Source organism: Numida meleagris, chromosome 2, assembly GCF_002078875.1.
Source record: "Numida meleagris isolate 19003 breed g44 Domestic line chromosome 2, NumMel1.0, whole genome shotgun sequence".
In the NCBI taxonomy this organism is placed as follows: Eukaryota; Metazoa; Chordata; class Aves; order Galliformes; family Numididae; genus Numida; species Numida meleagris.
In genome coordinates, this window is record NC_034410.1 from 21,045,357 (window position 1) to 21,060,876 (window position 15,520).

General features: G+C 37.4%; 1 long non-coding RNA gene across 2 annotated transcripts; it reads left to right on the top strand.

The window, feature by feature from the left end:
- On the top strand, positions 906 to 12,333 carry LOC110394287. Of its 2 annotated transcripts, XR_002435524.1 has the most exons (3): positions 906 to 2,020; positions 2,954 to 3,047; positions 3,230 to 12,333. It is a non-coding gene; the product is annotated as an uncharacterized LOC110394287 (long non-coding RNA). The 2 variants fall into 2 exon arrangements; XR_002435523.1 differs by having other exon boundaries at positions 907 to 3,047.

The following is a 15,520-nucleotide window of genomic DNA, read 5'->3' on the forward strand; positions in this document are numbered from 1 at the left end:
ATTGTTCCACATTAGTTGACTATATGACTGGTTGTCTCTTGTAGCCATCAAATTAAAGAACTGAAGCAACACAAGAAACATGATCTCATACCACTAACAAACAAAAGCAAAATTTGTACCAGTTCTTAATTAAACTTTTCCAATATTTGAAATTCAGTGGATAACTGAATTTAGCTAGGATCTGGATAAGGAAAGGAGTGAGAGAAATTCCAGTATGCAAAAAAGAAAACAAAATACATATCCTTGAATTTTATAGTTCCCTACTTGCCACTGGACATGGCCACTGTCTCTTCATCTCATTATCAGAAGAGGCGCCGACCCTTGGCACACACCTGATTTGTCTCTTGGTGATCCCTATAGAGGCAGGGAGCAAAGGCAGTCCTCTGAAATCCAACCATGTACAGGGTCTTCTCCTGGAGAACCTGTTTTTGTTGTATTTTGGGAAGAAAAAGAGTTCTGTTTTCATATGGTCTCGTTCAGTGTATGTTTACACCAGTAACAAATAATAGAGGCACATGGTCTTCTAGAGATAGTGCCCACTCACACCTCAAGTGAATTTTCCTCAGAAGTGCAAGAGAGAATATGTGCACAAATAGTAAATGTCCAGTGAGCTTTTCTGTACTAAATGGCTAGAGATTGGCTGCTGGGAAGCTTGAGACTAAATTAATGATATATGGATGTCTTTACCTGGAAACAAACATAAAAGGCTCATTTGCTTCATGCTCTTGCTTTTTAGATTTCTAACCTGTTGATTCTGAAGTTGCCAGGTAGAAAACATTTCCGTATGTATGACTAATGTTTTTTCATTGAGCTTTAGATCACTTCAGCCTCTTTGAAAACTTCCTCATTACTGCTGTATTGATGCTCTGTCCTGTGGACTATGGCTGGTTTGCAGACAGATTGGACACTGTCATTTCAATGTTCACCACTACCAGTGTAAAATAGCAGGACATGCTTGTCTACTACAACAGTCTGCTTAAGGGCTAGGTGCCTCTTCTAGTACCCTCAGGAGCTGAAAAATTTGAAGTACACAGTAACTGAAGCTGGAATTAATGGCAGCATGGGAAACACCTGACATCAAGTGGAAGCAAAAGAGGAAAATCTAATGACCACAGGATAAGAAACTCAGTAATGTAATGTTATTCTCCAAGTGACCAGCTTGTTACAGATGGGTAATGCTGCTGTTATAACAACAAAGATAAAACCTTTTTCTCTACAATAAGAAATAATTACCTGATTCAAAATATTGGCTGTCTGACAATAGAACACCTACTGCAACATCTGCAGCCCAGAAACAGACAGCTGTATTTTGCCCATCACATGACTAATCAGGCTCCTACAATTGTCAGATCTTCGATTGACACTGAGAAGACAGGTTGCAATCACATTTTTAAAGCATTTTTCCTCTTTACCTTCTGCTAAAGCAGTTCCTCCACCACTTTTTCCCACTCCAAAATACATTATTGGCAGTGACAACAAATGTGGAGAAGAAAACAAACCAAACAATCATTTGATATAAATAAGTATATTATTATTGTCAGTGGATGTATATCGATACTTGTGAGATGAAAATTAATTTAAAATCTGCTCAGTTGGTAATTAGTATTTGATATTACCTGCAATAGTTATGCAAAACACTAACCACAAAGAAAATTGGAGAGGAAGTTATCCTATTGTCTTCAGGTTAAAAGTTGACAGTTTGCGCATTCTCTGTTCCCAGTTAAGACAGACATTTAAACATGCTTACTTTTATTGTGCTCTTGTCATTCACAAGCATAACGAAAATGCATAAGATTACCCTTTATAAACTGAATGGAAATGATGCAGGGGGAAAAGATGACTTTTACAGATACTATGTACTACACTGAAGGATTTTAAAACATAAAAATATTTGACAAGCATTGGTGCAAAAATAATCTCACCTCCATCAGTACAGTGACAAGCTAAATTCAACGACAACAGACTTCACAGGGCTTGTCCTCGAAACAAACAGCAAGTTTTCTCTAAAGGCCTTGTGAAGGTATGAGGTTATTCAGTGAACATAACTGTTTTCCTAGAAAAGTAATCTCCAGTGTTAGTTAGTTTTATCTACTGTACGCGTAACAGTATTAGCTTATGTCACTTTCTTCTACAGACTGATGGAGTGCTGTTTAAATTCATACAGTTGACAGAATCATACTCCTAAATAAACATGAGAATTAGTAAGAACAGATAATAGGTATTTTGAGTTAATCTCAATTACAGGAAAATTTTCTTTATAAAAGAATTACCAACTTGAATTATTTTTCTTGCTGTAAAATTCATTATGGATCAAGAAGAGATCTCACCAAACAATCATGGTAGGGGACTAAATAAGAAACTCCAAGAGTTAGTGAAGATTTGAAAAAAAAAAAAAAACAACTATGAATTTATTATAGTTCAATGGCATTTCTCAACATCCTAGACAATACAAAAACACAGGCAGAACACTGAAATTTAGCTTAAGTAAGTGGCAATTACATTACTTTAACACAACTAGGTAAGCATATATTTATTGCTTTTTCTGTGTTCTACTGTTCTTGTTTTCTTCCTTAACCAGCTTCCTCCAAAACTTTCTGCCTACTGATCTCCTACATGGAAGGTCAAGGGTGAAGAATGGGTAGTTCTTCACAGGGCACTTAAGCATGGCTTTCATCCATTTGATGGGCTTTCTTGCTCCGTTCTCTTCTGAGGTCCAGTTCATTATGAAACAAAATCTTTTGCTGCATGTCACTGCAAATGGGGCACACTTCAACCTAAACTAGCCCCAGGGATTACATTGCAGAGCAAAAAAAAAAAAAAAGATACAAGTTTTATTATACCTCCCCTCAATTACAAGTCACTTTAAACCAATTCATACAAGACATTACATCTGTGTGACTATGGGGATACCTTTTCTTGTTTCTCATTTTCTTGTCACTATATTCTTATACAGTTACAGAAGAAAGTTACCATTACTGCTCAGCATCAGCTTGCCTTGAGAAATGTCACATGTGTTCTTAGGAGGAAGCAGCAGGACAAAGATTGAAGTAAGTGTTCTTGTATATAAAGGCACTTTCTTCTTACAAAAGTAATTTCCTATTGAAGACCCCAGAATACCAAGAAAAGACATGTTTCAGTATTTCCACTGGTATCTCACTATAGGATAACGACTTGCACAAAAAACAGTACAGTTTGTCTTTATCCTTCTCTTTTACCCTTTACTTTTCAGTTGGGCCGCCTGAAGACTCTGGTGTTTTCAGTCCTATCTTATTGTTCCCCACTTGGAGATGCATCAGTGATGGAAGGGATGGTGAGATGGGATACAGGCAAAGTGGATTCAGTATGGCTCACCAAGGTATAGTCATCAGGATTTCCAGCTGAAATGTTTCAGTCATGACTCCAGTGCGAAAAGACAAAACTGAAGGAAGTTTACAGAACTGAAATCATGCAGCACTTCCATCAGAAAACACTGAAGTGCAGAAAGCAAAGGTGTAGGTGAAGGTTTCGAAACCCATGCTATTAATGAGACTAAACCACCTAAATTCAGGACCCATAAAGTGGGTGTTTCTCAGTGACTTAGTTGCCTAATCTTCCATTACAGCTGTGGCTGATGAGCTGCTACTAGGGCCTCACCCCATCACCTGGTGTGATGTTAACTGCCTCCAGATGACCAAGTCTGCAATTAAGCAGAGTCATTGTTGACCATCAGGTGAGCTGCTCCCCAAGCCTTGCAAACAGTCATCACTAGAGCTGCAATTTGAGTACCTAGTGCTATTTCATCTGCTTGAGGGTAATCCTGATAGATGGCTACCACCCCAAGGACACATGCCTGCTGTAGGTACCATGTTGTATCTGTCAGGACTCTGAAGGTGTCTCAAATATCAGTAACATCTCAGGTTGAACAAAGTACTGAATTCAGTACCCAAATCTTTGCACTCTCTCTGCACAGACCAGAACTCTTGAGAAAACCACCAATTTCTTCATTTAAAAAAAAAAAAAAAAAAAAAAGCTTTTATAGGAAAATTTCAAAGCATAAAAAGACTAGAGCTAGAAAAGCAAATATTTTAATTCAAAATGGGGCTGTGCTGTGGTTGTCCTTCCTGCCTGTTCTCCACAGGCTAAATTCTTAATTTTCTACATATGATAAGATATAATTGTTCTTCCTCTGGCTAGAAACTTGGGAACAGATTTGTATTCTTTAAGTGAGCAACCTTTTGGTTTTCCATACATCATTTGTTTATGAAACACAGATTCCACCAAATCCACCATCCATGTGATATCATCAAAAAAAAAAATCATCAGATAATTTATGAGGTAGCCTTTGAAATGCATCAGATAAAGTATTTGAAATATAGGCTCACCTAAGATAAGACTAATGTTATTCAACTAATATTTCTTATGAAGACAATGGGGTAACAGATGCTATGAAACATTTTTCCGGTATAAATATGTTACCTCACTTCAGTTTACAGATATTATCATGAAAAGGGTAGAAGTTTTGGTACTGGATTTGAATTGCCTGCCTACAGAATCACCACCTATTTGAAATTCACAAAATGAGCCAATATCAGGTATCTTCCTCTCCCCTGCCAGCAGACAAGGAAATCTGCAGGAAATGTCTGGAAAGACAGAATTTTTGTTCAGGATGTCAGTCTCAATATGTAGCATGCTTAACATAAGGATATTTAACCATAGCACATCCTTCCGCTTGATGTCCGATAAAGCTGGGGCTCCCATCTATCTATACCACCTATCTCTCATGAAGCAAGTCTTCTGGCCCATAGTTACTTGAATTTCTCACTGACTCTTTGTACAGATTGTCTAAAAGGGAACAAATTAAAATAGGTCAGTGGAATATTGGAATGTGCTGAGAAATTTTGCACTGAAAAGATGACACGGATGCCCCACTGAAAGCAGCAGGTACAGAGTGAAGCCAAAATCATATACAACAGCAAAGCTCATGCAGGATAAGGCCACTAGGCACTATCAGTAAAAAAAAACATAGAAAAAAAATGTAACTTTTTTGAAGTAGCTAATGTATGCTGGGAGATAACATGTTTACAAAGACCTACCACCCCAATTGTTTTTTCTACATTGTGAGAAAGTGTAGGTTCAGGCCCAGACGACTGCCACTGAATCTGAAAATAACAAATTTCTGGTCAATGATACTCCTGATTAGATGGAATGTCACAAAGGGAAGTTTTGAAACATTGAGTAATATCTGATAATATACAGAAAAATGCAAAGAATTAAAAAGCATTTTCTTTTGCTTTCAGTGATTTCCTTACTTTAATTTTGTAGATGCTCTGGAATGGAGCTATAAGAACAATGGGTTTATGCTGTTTGTAATTTTGGTGACATAAAATTCTAAACTAACAATAATCTGAAAAGTGAAAGGTTTGGAGTTGTTATATGTTTGGTTTTGTTGTTGTTGTTGTTGCTTTTTCTTTTCTTTTTTTCTTTCTTAAATTAGATATTGGTGGAGTAATAGGACAATGGAATACAGACAGTGGCCAAGCTCTCATGTTTTTCTTAAATTAAATTTCCACATGCTGTTTTTGGAGGTAGAACACTCTTAACGGTAGGTCAAGGTCTAGTCCGATAGGATATTACTTACTTTCTTAATTTTAGAATAGGTCTCGTCACATCCTCAACTCCTGTCCTATTGTACAAGCAGCAAATTAATTTAGCTTGTTTTCCTTTATTTATGGGAGTGTAGTTCAATATGATCACTTGGGGTATCCAATGGTGAAGGCAGTCAAATACAAAATTAAAGTAATAATAAATCCCAAAGAACATAAGTACTGTCAAGCACTTTCCTGTAGATCAAACTGCATTTCAAGAGACACTATAGTCTTCAAATACCAGTCTGCCGTATGTCAGAAAAGTTATTTTAAAAGGACTGTTTGCCTTTGATGTGCTAACAAAAAGAGAACACAGTAGATATGAAAAAATGGTAGGCCAGTCAGGAATTCTAGATCACTGCTTTGAAAGTAATATAAAAGAATGGCCAAAAATTTTAGCTGAGAAACTACAAACAATACACTAATTGTATAAAAACATTGAGAGTAAGAAGTAAGGAAAAGGAATACTCTCAATAAAATATACAGCAGCAAAAACCAGGTAGGCCTTTGTGAAATGAACAATTAATTGTGCTATTTAGGAAGGGAAGTCACGGGCTAGAAGTCTTCTTTACCAAAAGGGAATAACAAAAGACTTTAGGCTGAAAGGCACCAAGAGAAAATAGTCTGTTTAGGAGAAATCATATCCACTGCTATAAAGTTCTTAAGGTGGGAGAGGACAAGGTATTGGAAATAGTACACGCATTCAAATCCAGCAATATGTCAGAAGAGATACCTGTATGGGGTTGGAGTTCACTTTTAGAAAGGTATCCAGGCAGACAGAAGGGATTCCTACTACCATGCAGACATATTTAACCCGAGCAACGTTAGCTCAGGTAGATTTTTACCTCCTTTCCTTGCAAAGGGTAAGCAACAGAGCTTGGAAGAAATCATGCTGTGCCCAAAAGGCCAGAAGAGTACTGCTGGATGGGAGTGTATCACTGGACAGCTTTGAGCCTCCTCCACCTCTTCAGACTAGCCAAGAAATCAACCCTTGGAGTAAAGCATATTCTGTACCCAAAACTTTACAGGCCAACATAAATGTATAAAGAAGGTTGTACTAATAGCACACAATCAGACAGTTCTAATATAAATGAATATTTAATTGAAGCCTATTCATTTACCAACTAAAAATTATGGGGCCGAGATTCCAACACCAGGAAAGGTTGATAGTCAAATTATAAACCTTGGAAAATATGATTATGCTATTAAAGCAGCAATAAGGGATCTTTAACTATAGAAAAACAAACAGTTCTGCTATAATTCAAAGTACAGAAACTATAAGAGATTGCATCAAGTGAAGAACTAGGAAAGCAGATATTACAACCCCTGCTGTTTCTGCAAACATTTTTATTAGGTAGAGAAGCAATGGAATTGGACCAAAGGGAATGAGTTTCTGCAAGCTATTTACCAACTATAAACTAGCAAAGGTACAGGGAATTCTAGTTACACTGCAAGCTATTAAGGTTGTTTTTTCTCTTTGCCTTCCCCCCCAAATGGCTGTTCAATATGAAAAATGACTCTCTGTCAGCAGAGACTCCTCGTAACCCATCCTGATTGGCAACTTTCATTGCTTTATTAAGATAAACTAGTAGTATGCAACTATAACATTTCACATAAGTGAAGTTAGAAACTGAGAAACACGGTTGTGTCATGCGAGAATAGAAACTAAAGAATAAATCTAGATCTACCCTGTCAAACAAATTAACAGTGAGCAGCCAGTTCTGTACAGCCCCTTGATCAAATTCACTCAAGCAAAGTTATGCAAAATAATTTACTGACCAAAATATTTTCAGTTGCTTTGGCCAGTATTCATATTATGAACACTAATTATTCCTTCTGTTCTCTAGCATAAGCTAGAAATATATGATATATGACAAACAGAGAATGATCATCACCTTATGTTCTATTTTCCTCTTGTGAAGAAAGAGGCATAGAAGTGTATTATTTTCACTTAAGCCTTATTTAATAAACATATTTCCAAATATTTTGATAAATTTTTATTGAAAAATAAAATTTTGTCAAAACTTTAACATTTTACAAGATGGCACCAAGTGTTATGAAATGTGTAAATCAAAATATGAGGTATGTTTTGTTCCTACTCTTTCATTTCTTTCTCACTGTGATATTTTCTAAATTAAATACAAAAAAAGTCATACATTGTCTTGATAGAACTGTTTCCATTGTAAGCCTCTAAATCATTCAGAGCTCTGGGCTTAGAGAGCTCTCAGTAGATTCTCAAACCCTCACTCTCCAAGACAGAACTTATTAGACCTCCACCCTTCAAATCCTTTCTCTTAATTTAACCAATTCCTTTAAAAAGTATCAAAAACTGAGCAATGTTTTGCTTAAATGTTTGCTTTGAGCCAGACAGAACAACTCTAAATCTGGTTTCCCAGCTTACAATGCAATGCTATGACCTGCCCAAGGTCTATAGACTCTTTGAGTCTACTTTTTCCCCCTCAAATGAACAGAAAAATCAGTTATTAGCTACTATTATACAATAATTCATGCTTCTTTAGTGATCCAAACTCCTCACAGACAAAGAAAAAATAACCTGCTAAGCTACATGCTAACCTGTAATCATTAGCTCCAGATCCTCCCAACCGGGCTTAATGGAGAATCTCCATTAATTGTTACTGGAGAGATATATTCTCTTTGCAGGACAACAAACACAAATAGAATAACCACAAAAAGCATGAGCAAGACTGAAACTGCATGCAGAGAAAGCTAACTGAGTCTGCTTTCCAGCCTCCTTGTTTCCCATTTGCTGTTTCATAATGAGGGAAATAATACTAGAGTTTGTATGACATAGACAAGCAAATGTCTACCAGCTAAATCCATGTGTAGGTGAGGCCAGCAAGCCTCTTGAAAAATGCCAGAACACCAAATGTGTTAATGCTGAGGTCTCTAATAGCACATCTGCATCCCATGGAGGTATGCAGAGCTCATTGCTTGCCACCTCAACAAATGCCATCCCCACTGCCCTGCCTCTTCCTCCTCAGGTCCCAGTCTCAAGCTCAGCCCTGGCCTCTGCTGAGCCACCCCACCCCAGCACTTCCCTTCACCCCCTCCATGTTTCACCACACAAAATTTGGGCTCTATTTCTCTGCCAATAGCTCCCTCCCATTCTCCATTTCTGATGTCAGGCTTCCTCTCTCTGTTCCCCTCAATTTCTTTTCTCGCATATGAACTTGTGCTTTGAATCCGTCAAAATCAGTGCCAAAATCCTATTTTTTTCACCAGATATCAATTCATTATGGATTAAAAGTGTAGAATCTAGATTTCCGGTGGATTATATATAGTGATATGAAAGTTACTACATCCTGTTGGGAATCCAGCATGGCTTCTCTTCATATTATTTTCTTTTTCTTGGCCAGAATACATCTCATTATGTGAAAACAGAGCTCTCAGGTGTTTTGGTATATATCAGAAGAAATTTAATGCAAATCTGACAATGTGCATTACCAGCTGCAGAACTATTTCCATTTTGGAGTAAAAAGAAAAAAGTTAGAGATTAAACTTGAGCACTTATTTGCTAGTTAGGAATAAGAAATAAAAATAACATGGGAAAGGAAACAGGTGACAAATTTAGTTGTATGCTTCTAGTTTTATTAGTGCTTTTTTGTTTCATTAATGTAAGAAATGCAATATCTTGACAGATGCTAGTGCTTGCAGGAGGACCTGCAGAGGTGAGATGGGTGAAGGTTTTTGCTGATTTTAGTACACAAAATTTAAGCCTTCATGTTTTGCCGACTTTTATCATCTTCTACTGCTGATCATAAGCAAACTTGCATTATCTTTACTTCAATTCCGGCAACAAAATCCACTAAGCCACAAAGACTGTCAGAAATGAAAGCCACAGAGAATAATTTCAGGTGTAGGAGTTAGCTAACCTGGGTATTCTTCTAACACAAGTCATTGCTACTGTTAAGCTGTAGCTCACATGCTGTTTGTTTTGTGTTTGAAGAGCTAAAAAAATAAGAATTTTGCTAGCAATAGCACCTGTTATTATCAGAAACATCTTTCTGGAAAGATGTTGTCATATTTACTGTCAGCATGTTCTCACTCAGGTATCCCTGTGAAGGACTCTCTAGTACTCCCTACTATTATGCACAATGTAAATTGCTGTAGTTTTATTCTTCTAACCATTCTCAAATGGCAGGATTTTCCATAGCTTTATTGTCAACATTACAATGATGGTTTAGCCTAATTGGAGCATCATTTTTTTTTAAATTGTCTGGGATAAGGGATTGAATACAACAGTTCTTGGTAGTCAGTCAGACCACATGTTTATAAGATTGGGTCCAAGGTTAAGAAACATTTTCTTTTGCTTAATTCTGTCTCCTGCTACTGATGTTTTAAAGATTGTATTGCTTCATTTTCTAAACCTCTTGTCCTGGGCAGATCCAAACTATCCATTATCGGAAAGCAGATATCCAAGGGCAGAGAGGAAACCTACCGTATGCTGAAATGGCTAGAGAAGCCCAGCCCATGGCTAGAGATAGCAGGGGAGAAAAGCTATGAATGAGGTCATCTGTACGTACTTTGGCAAGATTGCCTGGTAACCAAGCACTCTGATTATGTAAGTCTTGGCTTCTGGCTCCCTTAAGTCACTCAAATTCTATCACTTTACCCCCTTTCCAAGGTCATATTTCTTCTCCATTTCAAACTGTCTTCTAAATTTTGCCCTCTGGCCTTACAGCCAAAGTGCTTTGCTAGCCACTACCAAATGCCAGATTGTCCTGTCACTTTTTATCATAAACATGAATTATTTGAGGAAAAACATATATAAACCCTGGGTTCATTCTTTCTATTTGGCTAAAGTGATGGGACAGGCTCTTTCTGTGCACCTCTCATGTTATAACTGAAATACACAAGAAGAAACCGGTCTTATTCCCGGGATGAAGTCAGAACTGGCAGTCTATAGTGAGGAATTATCTTCAGAGAAGCCATCCATATTTTCCAGGATAAGTGTGATACAGTTATAGAGTGCTAAGAGAGACAACACAAGTTTATACTAAGTCCTTCAGAGCCCACGCAGACTCAGAATTAATGTATTTTTAAAGACCTTTTCCTGAGGATGCCCAGGGACTGATGGCTCAGAAAAAAATCATCAAAAACCAGCTGAAAAATTTATTGTTACAGAAAACATGAATTAGTTTTAATAGCCTTCTGCCTCTTCTCCCAGGTAACTAGTGATAGGACAAGAGGTAATGGTCTTAAGTTGTGCCAAGGGAGATTCAGGTTGGATATTAGGAAGAATTTCTTCTCAGAGAGAGTGGAGAGACATTGGAACAGGTTGCCCATAGAATTGGCATAGTCACCAACCCTGAAGGTTTTTGAGAAAAGTGTAGGTAGATGTGGCACTGAGGGACGTGGTTTAGTGGCCTTGATGGTGATTAGTTGATGGTTAGAATAAAAGATCTTAGTGATCTTTTCCAACGTTAATGATTCTATGATTCTATAATTCTACATCCCAAGACCTGCAGTACTTCACTTTTTGTCTCTGTTCCTTGCAATGGAGTTGGACGAGATGACATTTAAAGGTCATTTCCAATTCAAATAATTCTATGATTCTATGCTTCTTTGACTTCTAACCAAACTCCATTGGTTAGAGCCCTCCACACAGCCCTCCACAGAATATGGACCATCAATCACTTAGAATAATTATCCACATAAGTTTTTACCAAGTTAGTTTTTCATGCATTCAGACTGCAAAGTCCTAGCTTGGATTAAAAAATACTACAAAAAGCTGTGTTGAAAGTCTGGCTAAAGTTAAGGTAAATGACATTCACTGTTCTCCCTGCATCCATAAATCCAGTCACTTTATCATATAATACAACTGGGTTGGTCAAGCAAGATCTACACTTGCTAAATCTATGCTGACTGTTCCCAAGAACAACTACTTTCATGCACTCGGATGCTGAAAAAGTACTCGCTCCACAATTTTTGCCAAGATCAAAATGAAGGTGACCAGTTTCAATTGGTCCTTGGTTTGTCATTTGGTCTATTTTGAAGATGGCAGTTATCATACATGAGTATTACATCTCCAGACTTTGGTTAACAACGAAGGAAAAGGGAGGAAAATCACAGAATGACAGAATCATAGAATGATGGAGTTATTGAGACTTAAGACTTCAAACTCATTTCTTGGGGGAGATTTTGCCCTGATCACCCTTGGGAAATCTGTCTCTCCAACCTCTTCTATACAGACTCTCTATCTCCTTCAGCTAGGCTTTCCTCCATCCAGATGCTGGCAAATTGGAAGTACACTGTTGCTAGAATCTGAAAGAACTAATAAAAACTATAAGCAAAGTAATTCAATTGTCTGTTGTGATTAATTCCATCCAGTTATGGTTCATTGGTAGTGTTTGTTGTTTTTTGTTTTATTGTTCTGTAAATTTCTCTTTGATAGTATTATTTCAGAGACTTGTACTTTTGTTTCAACTTGATATACTAGGAAACTACTTATTTGAAAATTATATTCAACAAGTTTTGCGTCGTAGTGATTTTATCAGGATTGTATTAGAAAAGAGTAGGGAAAAAAAGGAGGGGTCTTATGAAGTAGATGATGTTGTAAGATCATGAATTTGAATGTCTTTGATGGAATTAATAGATTTGGTCAACCCAAACTCTGGTAGAATGAGAAAAAAATTCAAATGGCAGCTTTCAACTGTACATAGGCTAATAAACGTGTACTTGAAGCCTCTGTGGAAATTCAGAGTCTACTTTATGACAGTATAATATTTCCAAACACTCCCTTGCTCACAGAAAGGAATTTTTCTGAATTACTGTATGAGTGACTCCTAGGGTATACGTAAAACCCCTGTAATTCAGGAGTGTGCAGACAACATAAGAGTAAATTTAACAGTAACGTGATTTTCATCCAGCAGGTTTTCTGCTTTAATTCCACCATAAACTGAAACTGTTCATTTAGAAATTCCATCCTTCTGTCTCTTCCTCTGATTTTGCTTTCTGAGAGGGCAGATTATCTGAGAACTTAGTCTGGAGGAATTATGCTTTTAAAGGTTTCAGAGTTGTGGCCTCTATGCATGGAAACACAACTATTACTTCAAGGGAAATTAGCTTTGCCATATAGTGCTAGAGTAGTTGTACTACATTGTCAGCTGGAGTGAGCTGTATGCTGACTTACACCTGCTGAGTCCTTCGTTTGCCAAAATACTCATCTCATCATGACCAGAAGCCCTACAGGTTGGGGTTTTACATCAGATTTTAAAAAATCTGTAGGGTTTCTGGTCATGATGAGATGAGTATTTTGGCAACAGTAATCACAAAAAGTCATCGACTCAATGCCCTTTACAACCAAAAGAGACCACTGGTAGCAAAAATTTTTCCAAGAAGCCTGGCCTGTTCTGTGCTCAGCTGAGCAGTGTCATGTACAACTTGCAGTTGCTTCTCATTGTTTTCTTCTTCCATAACAGAATTGTACTTTGTCATATGAAATATATTGGAAGCATAATCAAAGATCATATGAAGAATGAAATATGGAATAACACTAAGAACAAAGGCAGAACTGATTTAATTGCATTAGCACGTAGTAGGACAAAAATATAGTAGTTTCTGAATTACCAAGCACGGAAAAAGCTCTTAGTCTTGTACCCTATAAAATCCCATTATATTTACTAGCTTTTATTAAGGGATTCCTTCTGCAGGTTATGCAGTCAAAGCTGTCTCATTTGAGACATTCTCTCAACATCTTATACAAGTGAAGCTGTACAAATTATTTCTTGACTGGTTCACTTGCACTGTAGAATGGACATTTCAAGCCGTATGTCCATATAAAACTAGGTAATGCAACTCACTGATCAGAGTGATCAACAACTGAAACATATGCATCCACCAAATCTTATTCATTGTGTTTTGCTGAAGATAACATAAAATGAGCACAATTTAGATGACTTAAAGCCTGAATTACTATGTGATCTGACAGAATCTAAAGAGAGGGAAATTGCATTGGTTGATACTTATACCCTGAGGTCACCATAAGGTAGTTCCAAGAAATCACCCACATAAATATTTTTTCAATCCAGTCAACATCAGCAGAAGTTGTCAGGCAAAACTGTGATGGAAAAATATTTTATTTCATCCTAAATCACTGAAGCAATGGACCTGAGTAATTATAAAAGAAGCTCACAAAATGATAAAACACTTAATTTACTAGACTGGAAAACACTGAAAATGTACAGAAGCATCCATTTTGCTTGGAAAAAAAAACAAACAGCCAAACAACAACAAAAAACAATAAAGCCAGATAGGATACAGAAATCATAGAATCATAGAATCACAGAATGGCCTGGGTTGAAAAGGATCTCAAAGATCATCTAGTCTCAACCCCCCTCCTGTGTGCAGGGTCACCAACCACTAGACCAGGCTGCCCAGAGCCATGTCCAGCCTGGCCTTGAATGCCTCCAGGGACGGGGCGTCCACAACCTCCTTGAGCAACCTGTTCCAGTGCGTCACCACCCTCTGAGTGGAAAACTTCCTCCTAATATCTAACCTAAATCTCCCCTGTCTCAGTTTAAAACCATTTCCCCTTGTCCTATCACTATCCACCCTCATGAACAATCGTTCCCCCTCCTGTTTATATGCTCCCTTCAAGTATTGGAAGGCCACAATGAGGTCTCCCCGGAGCCTTCTCTTCTCCAAACTAAACAAGCCCAGTTCCCTCAACCTTTCCTCATAGGAGAGGTGCTCCAGCCCTCTGATCATCTTGGTCACGCTCCTCTGAACTCATTCCAAGAGCTCTGTGTCCTTCTTGTGGTAGGGGCCCCAGGCCTGGACGCAGTACTCCAGATGGGGCCTCACAAGAGCCGAGTAGAGGGGGACAATCACCTCCCTCTCCCAGCTGGCCACTCCTCTTTTAATACAGCCCAGAACATAGTTGGCCTTCCGGGCTGCCAGTGCACACTGTTGGCTCATGTTCAGCTTCTCATCCACCAGCAAAAAACCCTATTTGATTCTGTTTTCTCAGGAGTTTTCCTAACATATATCCCATTCAATCTGAAAATAGCAGGAATAGAGCCATCAAAATTGGTAACCCTACCAGGAAGAATATTTCTTCTTTTCCTCCTACATAACACAACCTCATAACCTATGCACACCACTGACCTCACTTCTTACCATTAAGACTTGAGTTATCAAGACTGGAAAGTTTCTCACAGATGGAAACAAAATCCTGTTACACTGACAAAATAAATAAATAAATAAATTACTGAATGGATGCATGAATTCCCCAGTGTGAGGCAAAACTGATAAAAAATCATAAAGTTAGAGAAAAATCTGTTCAGTGAAAACATTTATCTTCTTTGATTGTCCAATATGTTCATTCATCTGCTCTGAAACATCTGGTATGAGACATTATTGGAGAGAGAATACTTACCTAGATGTTCAACACTCTCATCTGTAGTTCAATTCTTAGATACATTCAAACATTTTGTAATTTTTTTTTTGTCTAGAAAGATTATAACTTTTTATTAACAAAGGAATTTTATGTGACATGTGATAACATAGGACAAAGACTGACAAGTTTCACTACAATGTCAGGATAATTTAATGAGATTCATCAAATGAATAAACATATTATACATAGTTTATGCTTGTGTTGCAAAAAAAGCTTGTTAATAGAAATTAGTTTGTCATCTCATAAAAAACAAGTATAGCTCCATTAACTGCCTACTACAATTCTCTGAATTAGTTCTGCAAATAGAAATACATCAAAGCACCAGAAACTGAAAAATCCTTTTGTCACTGTGCTATGAGTTATTGCAACTACAGGAGGAACACATCACTACTTCTCAATATGAAATCTCAACAGACAATCCATTGTCCATACCACTGGAAATAAGACAGTACAGTTGGATAAATGTAATCAGGTG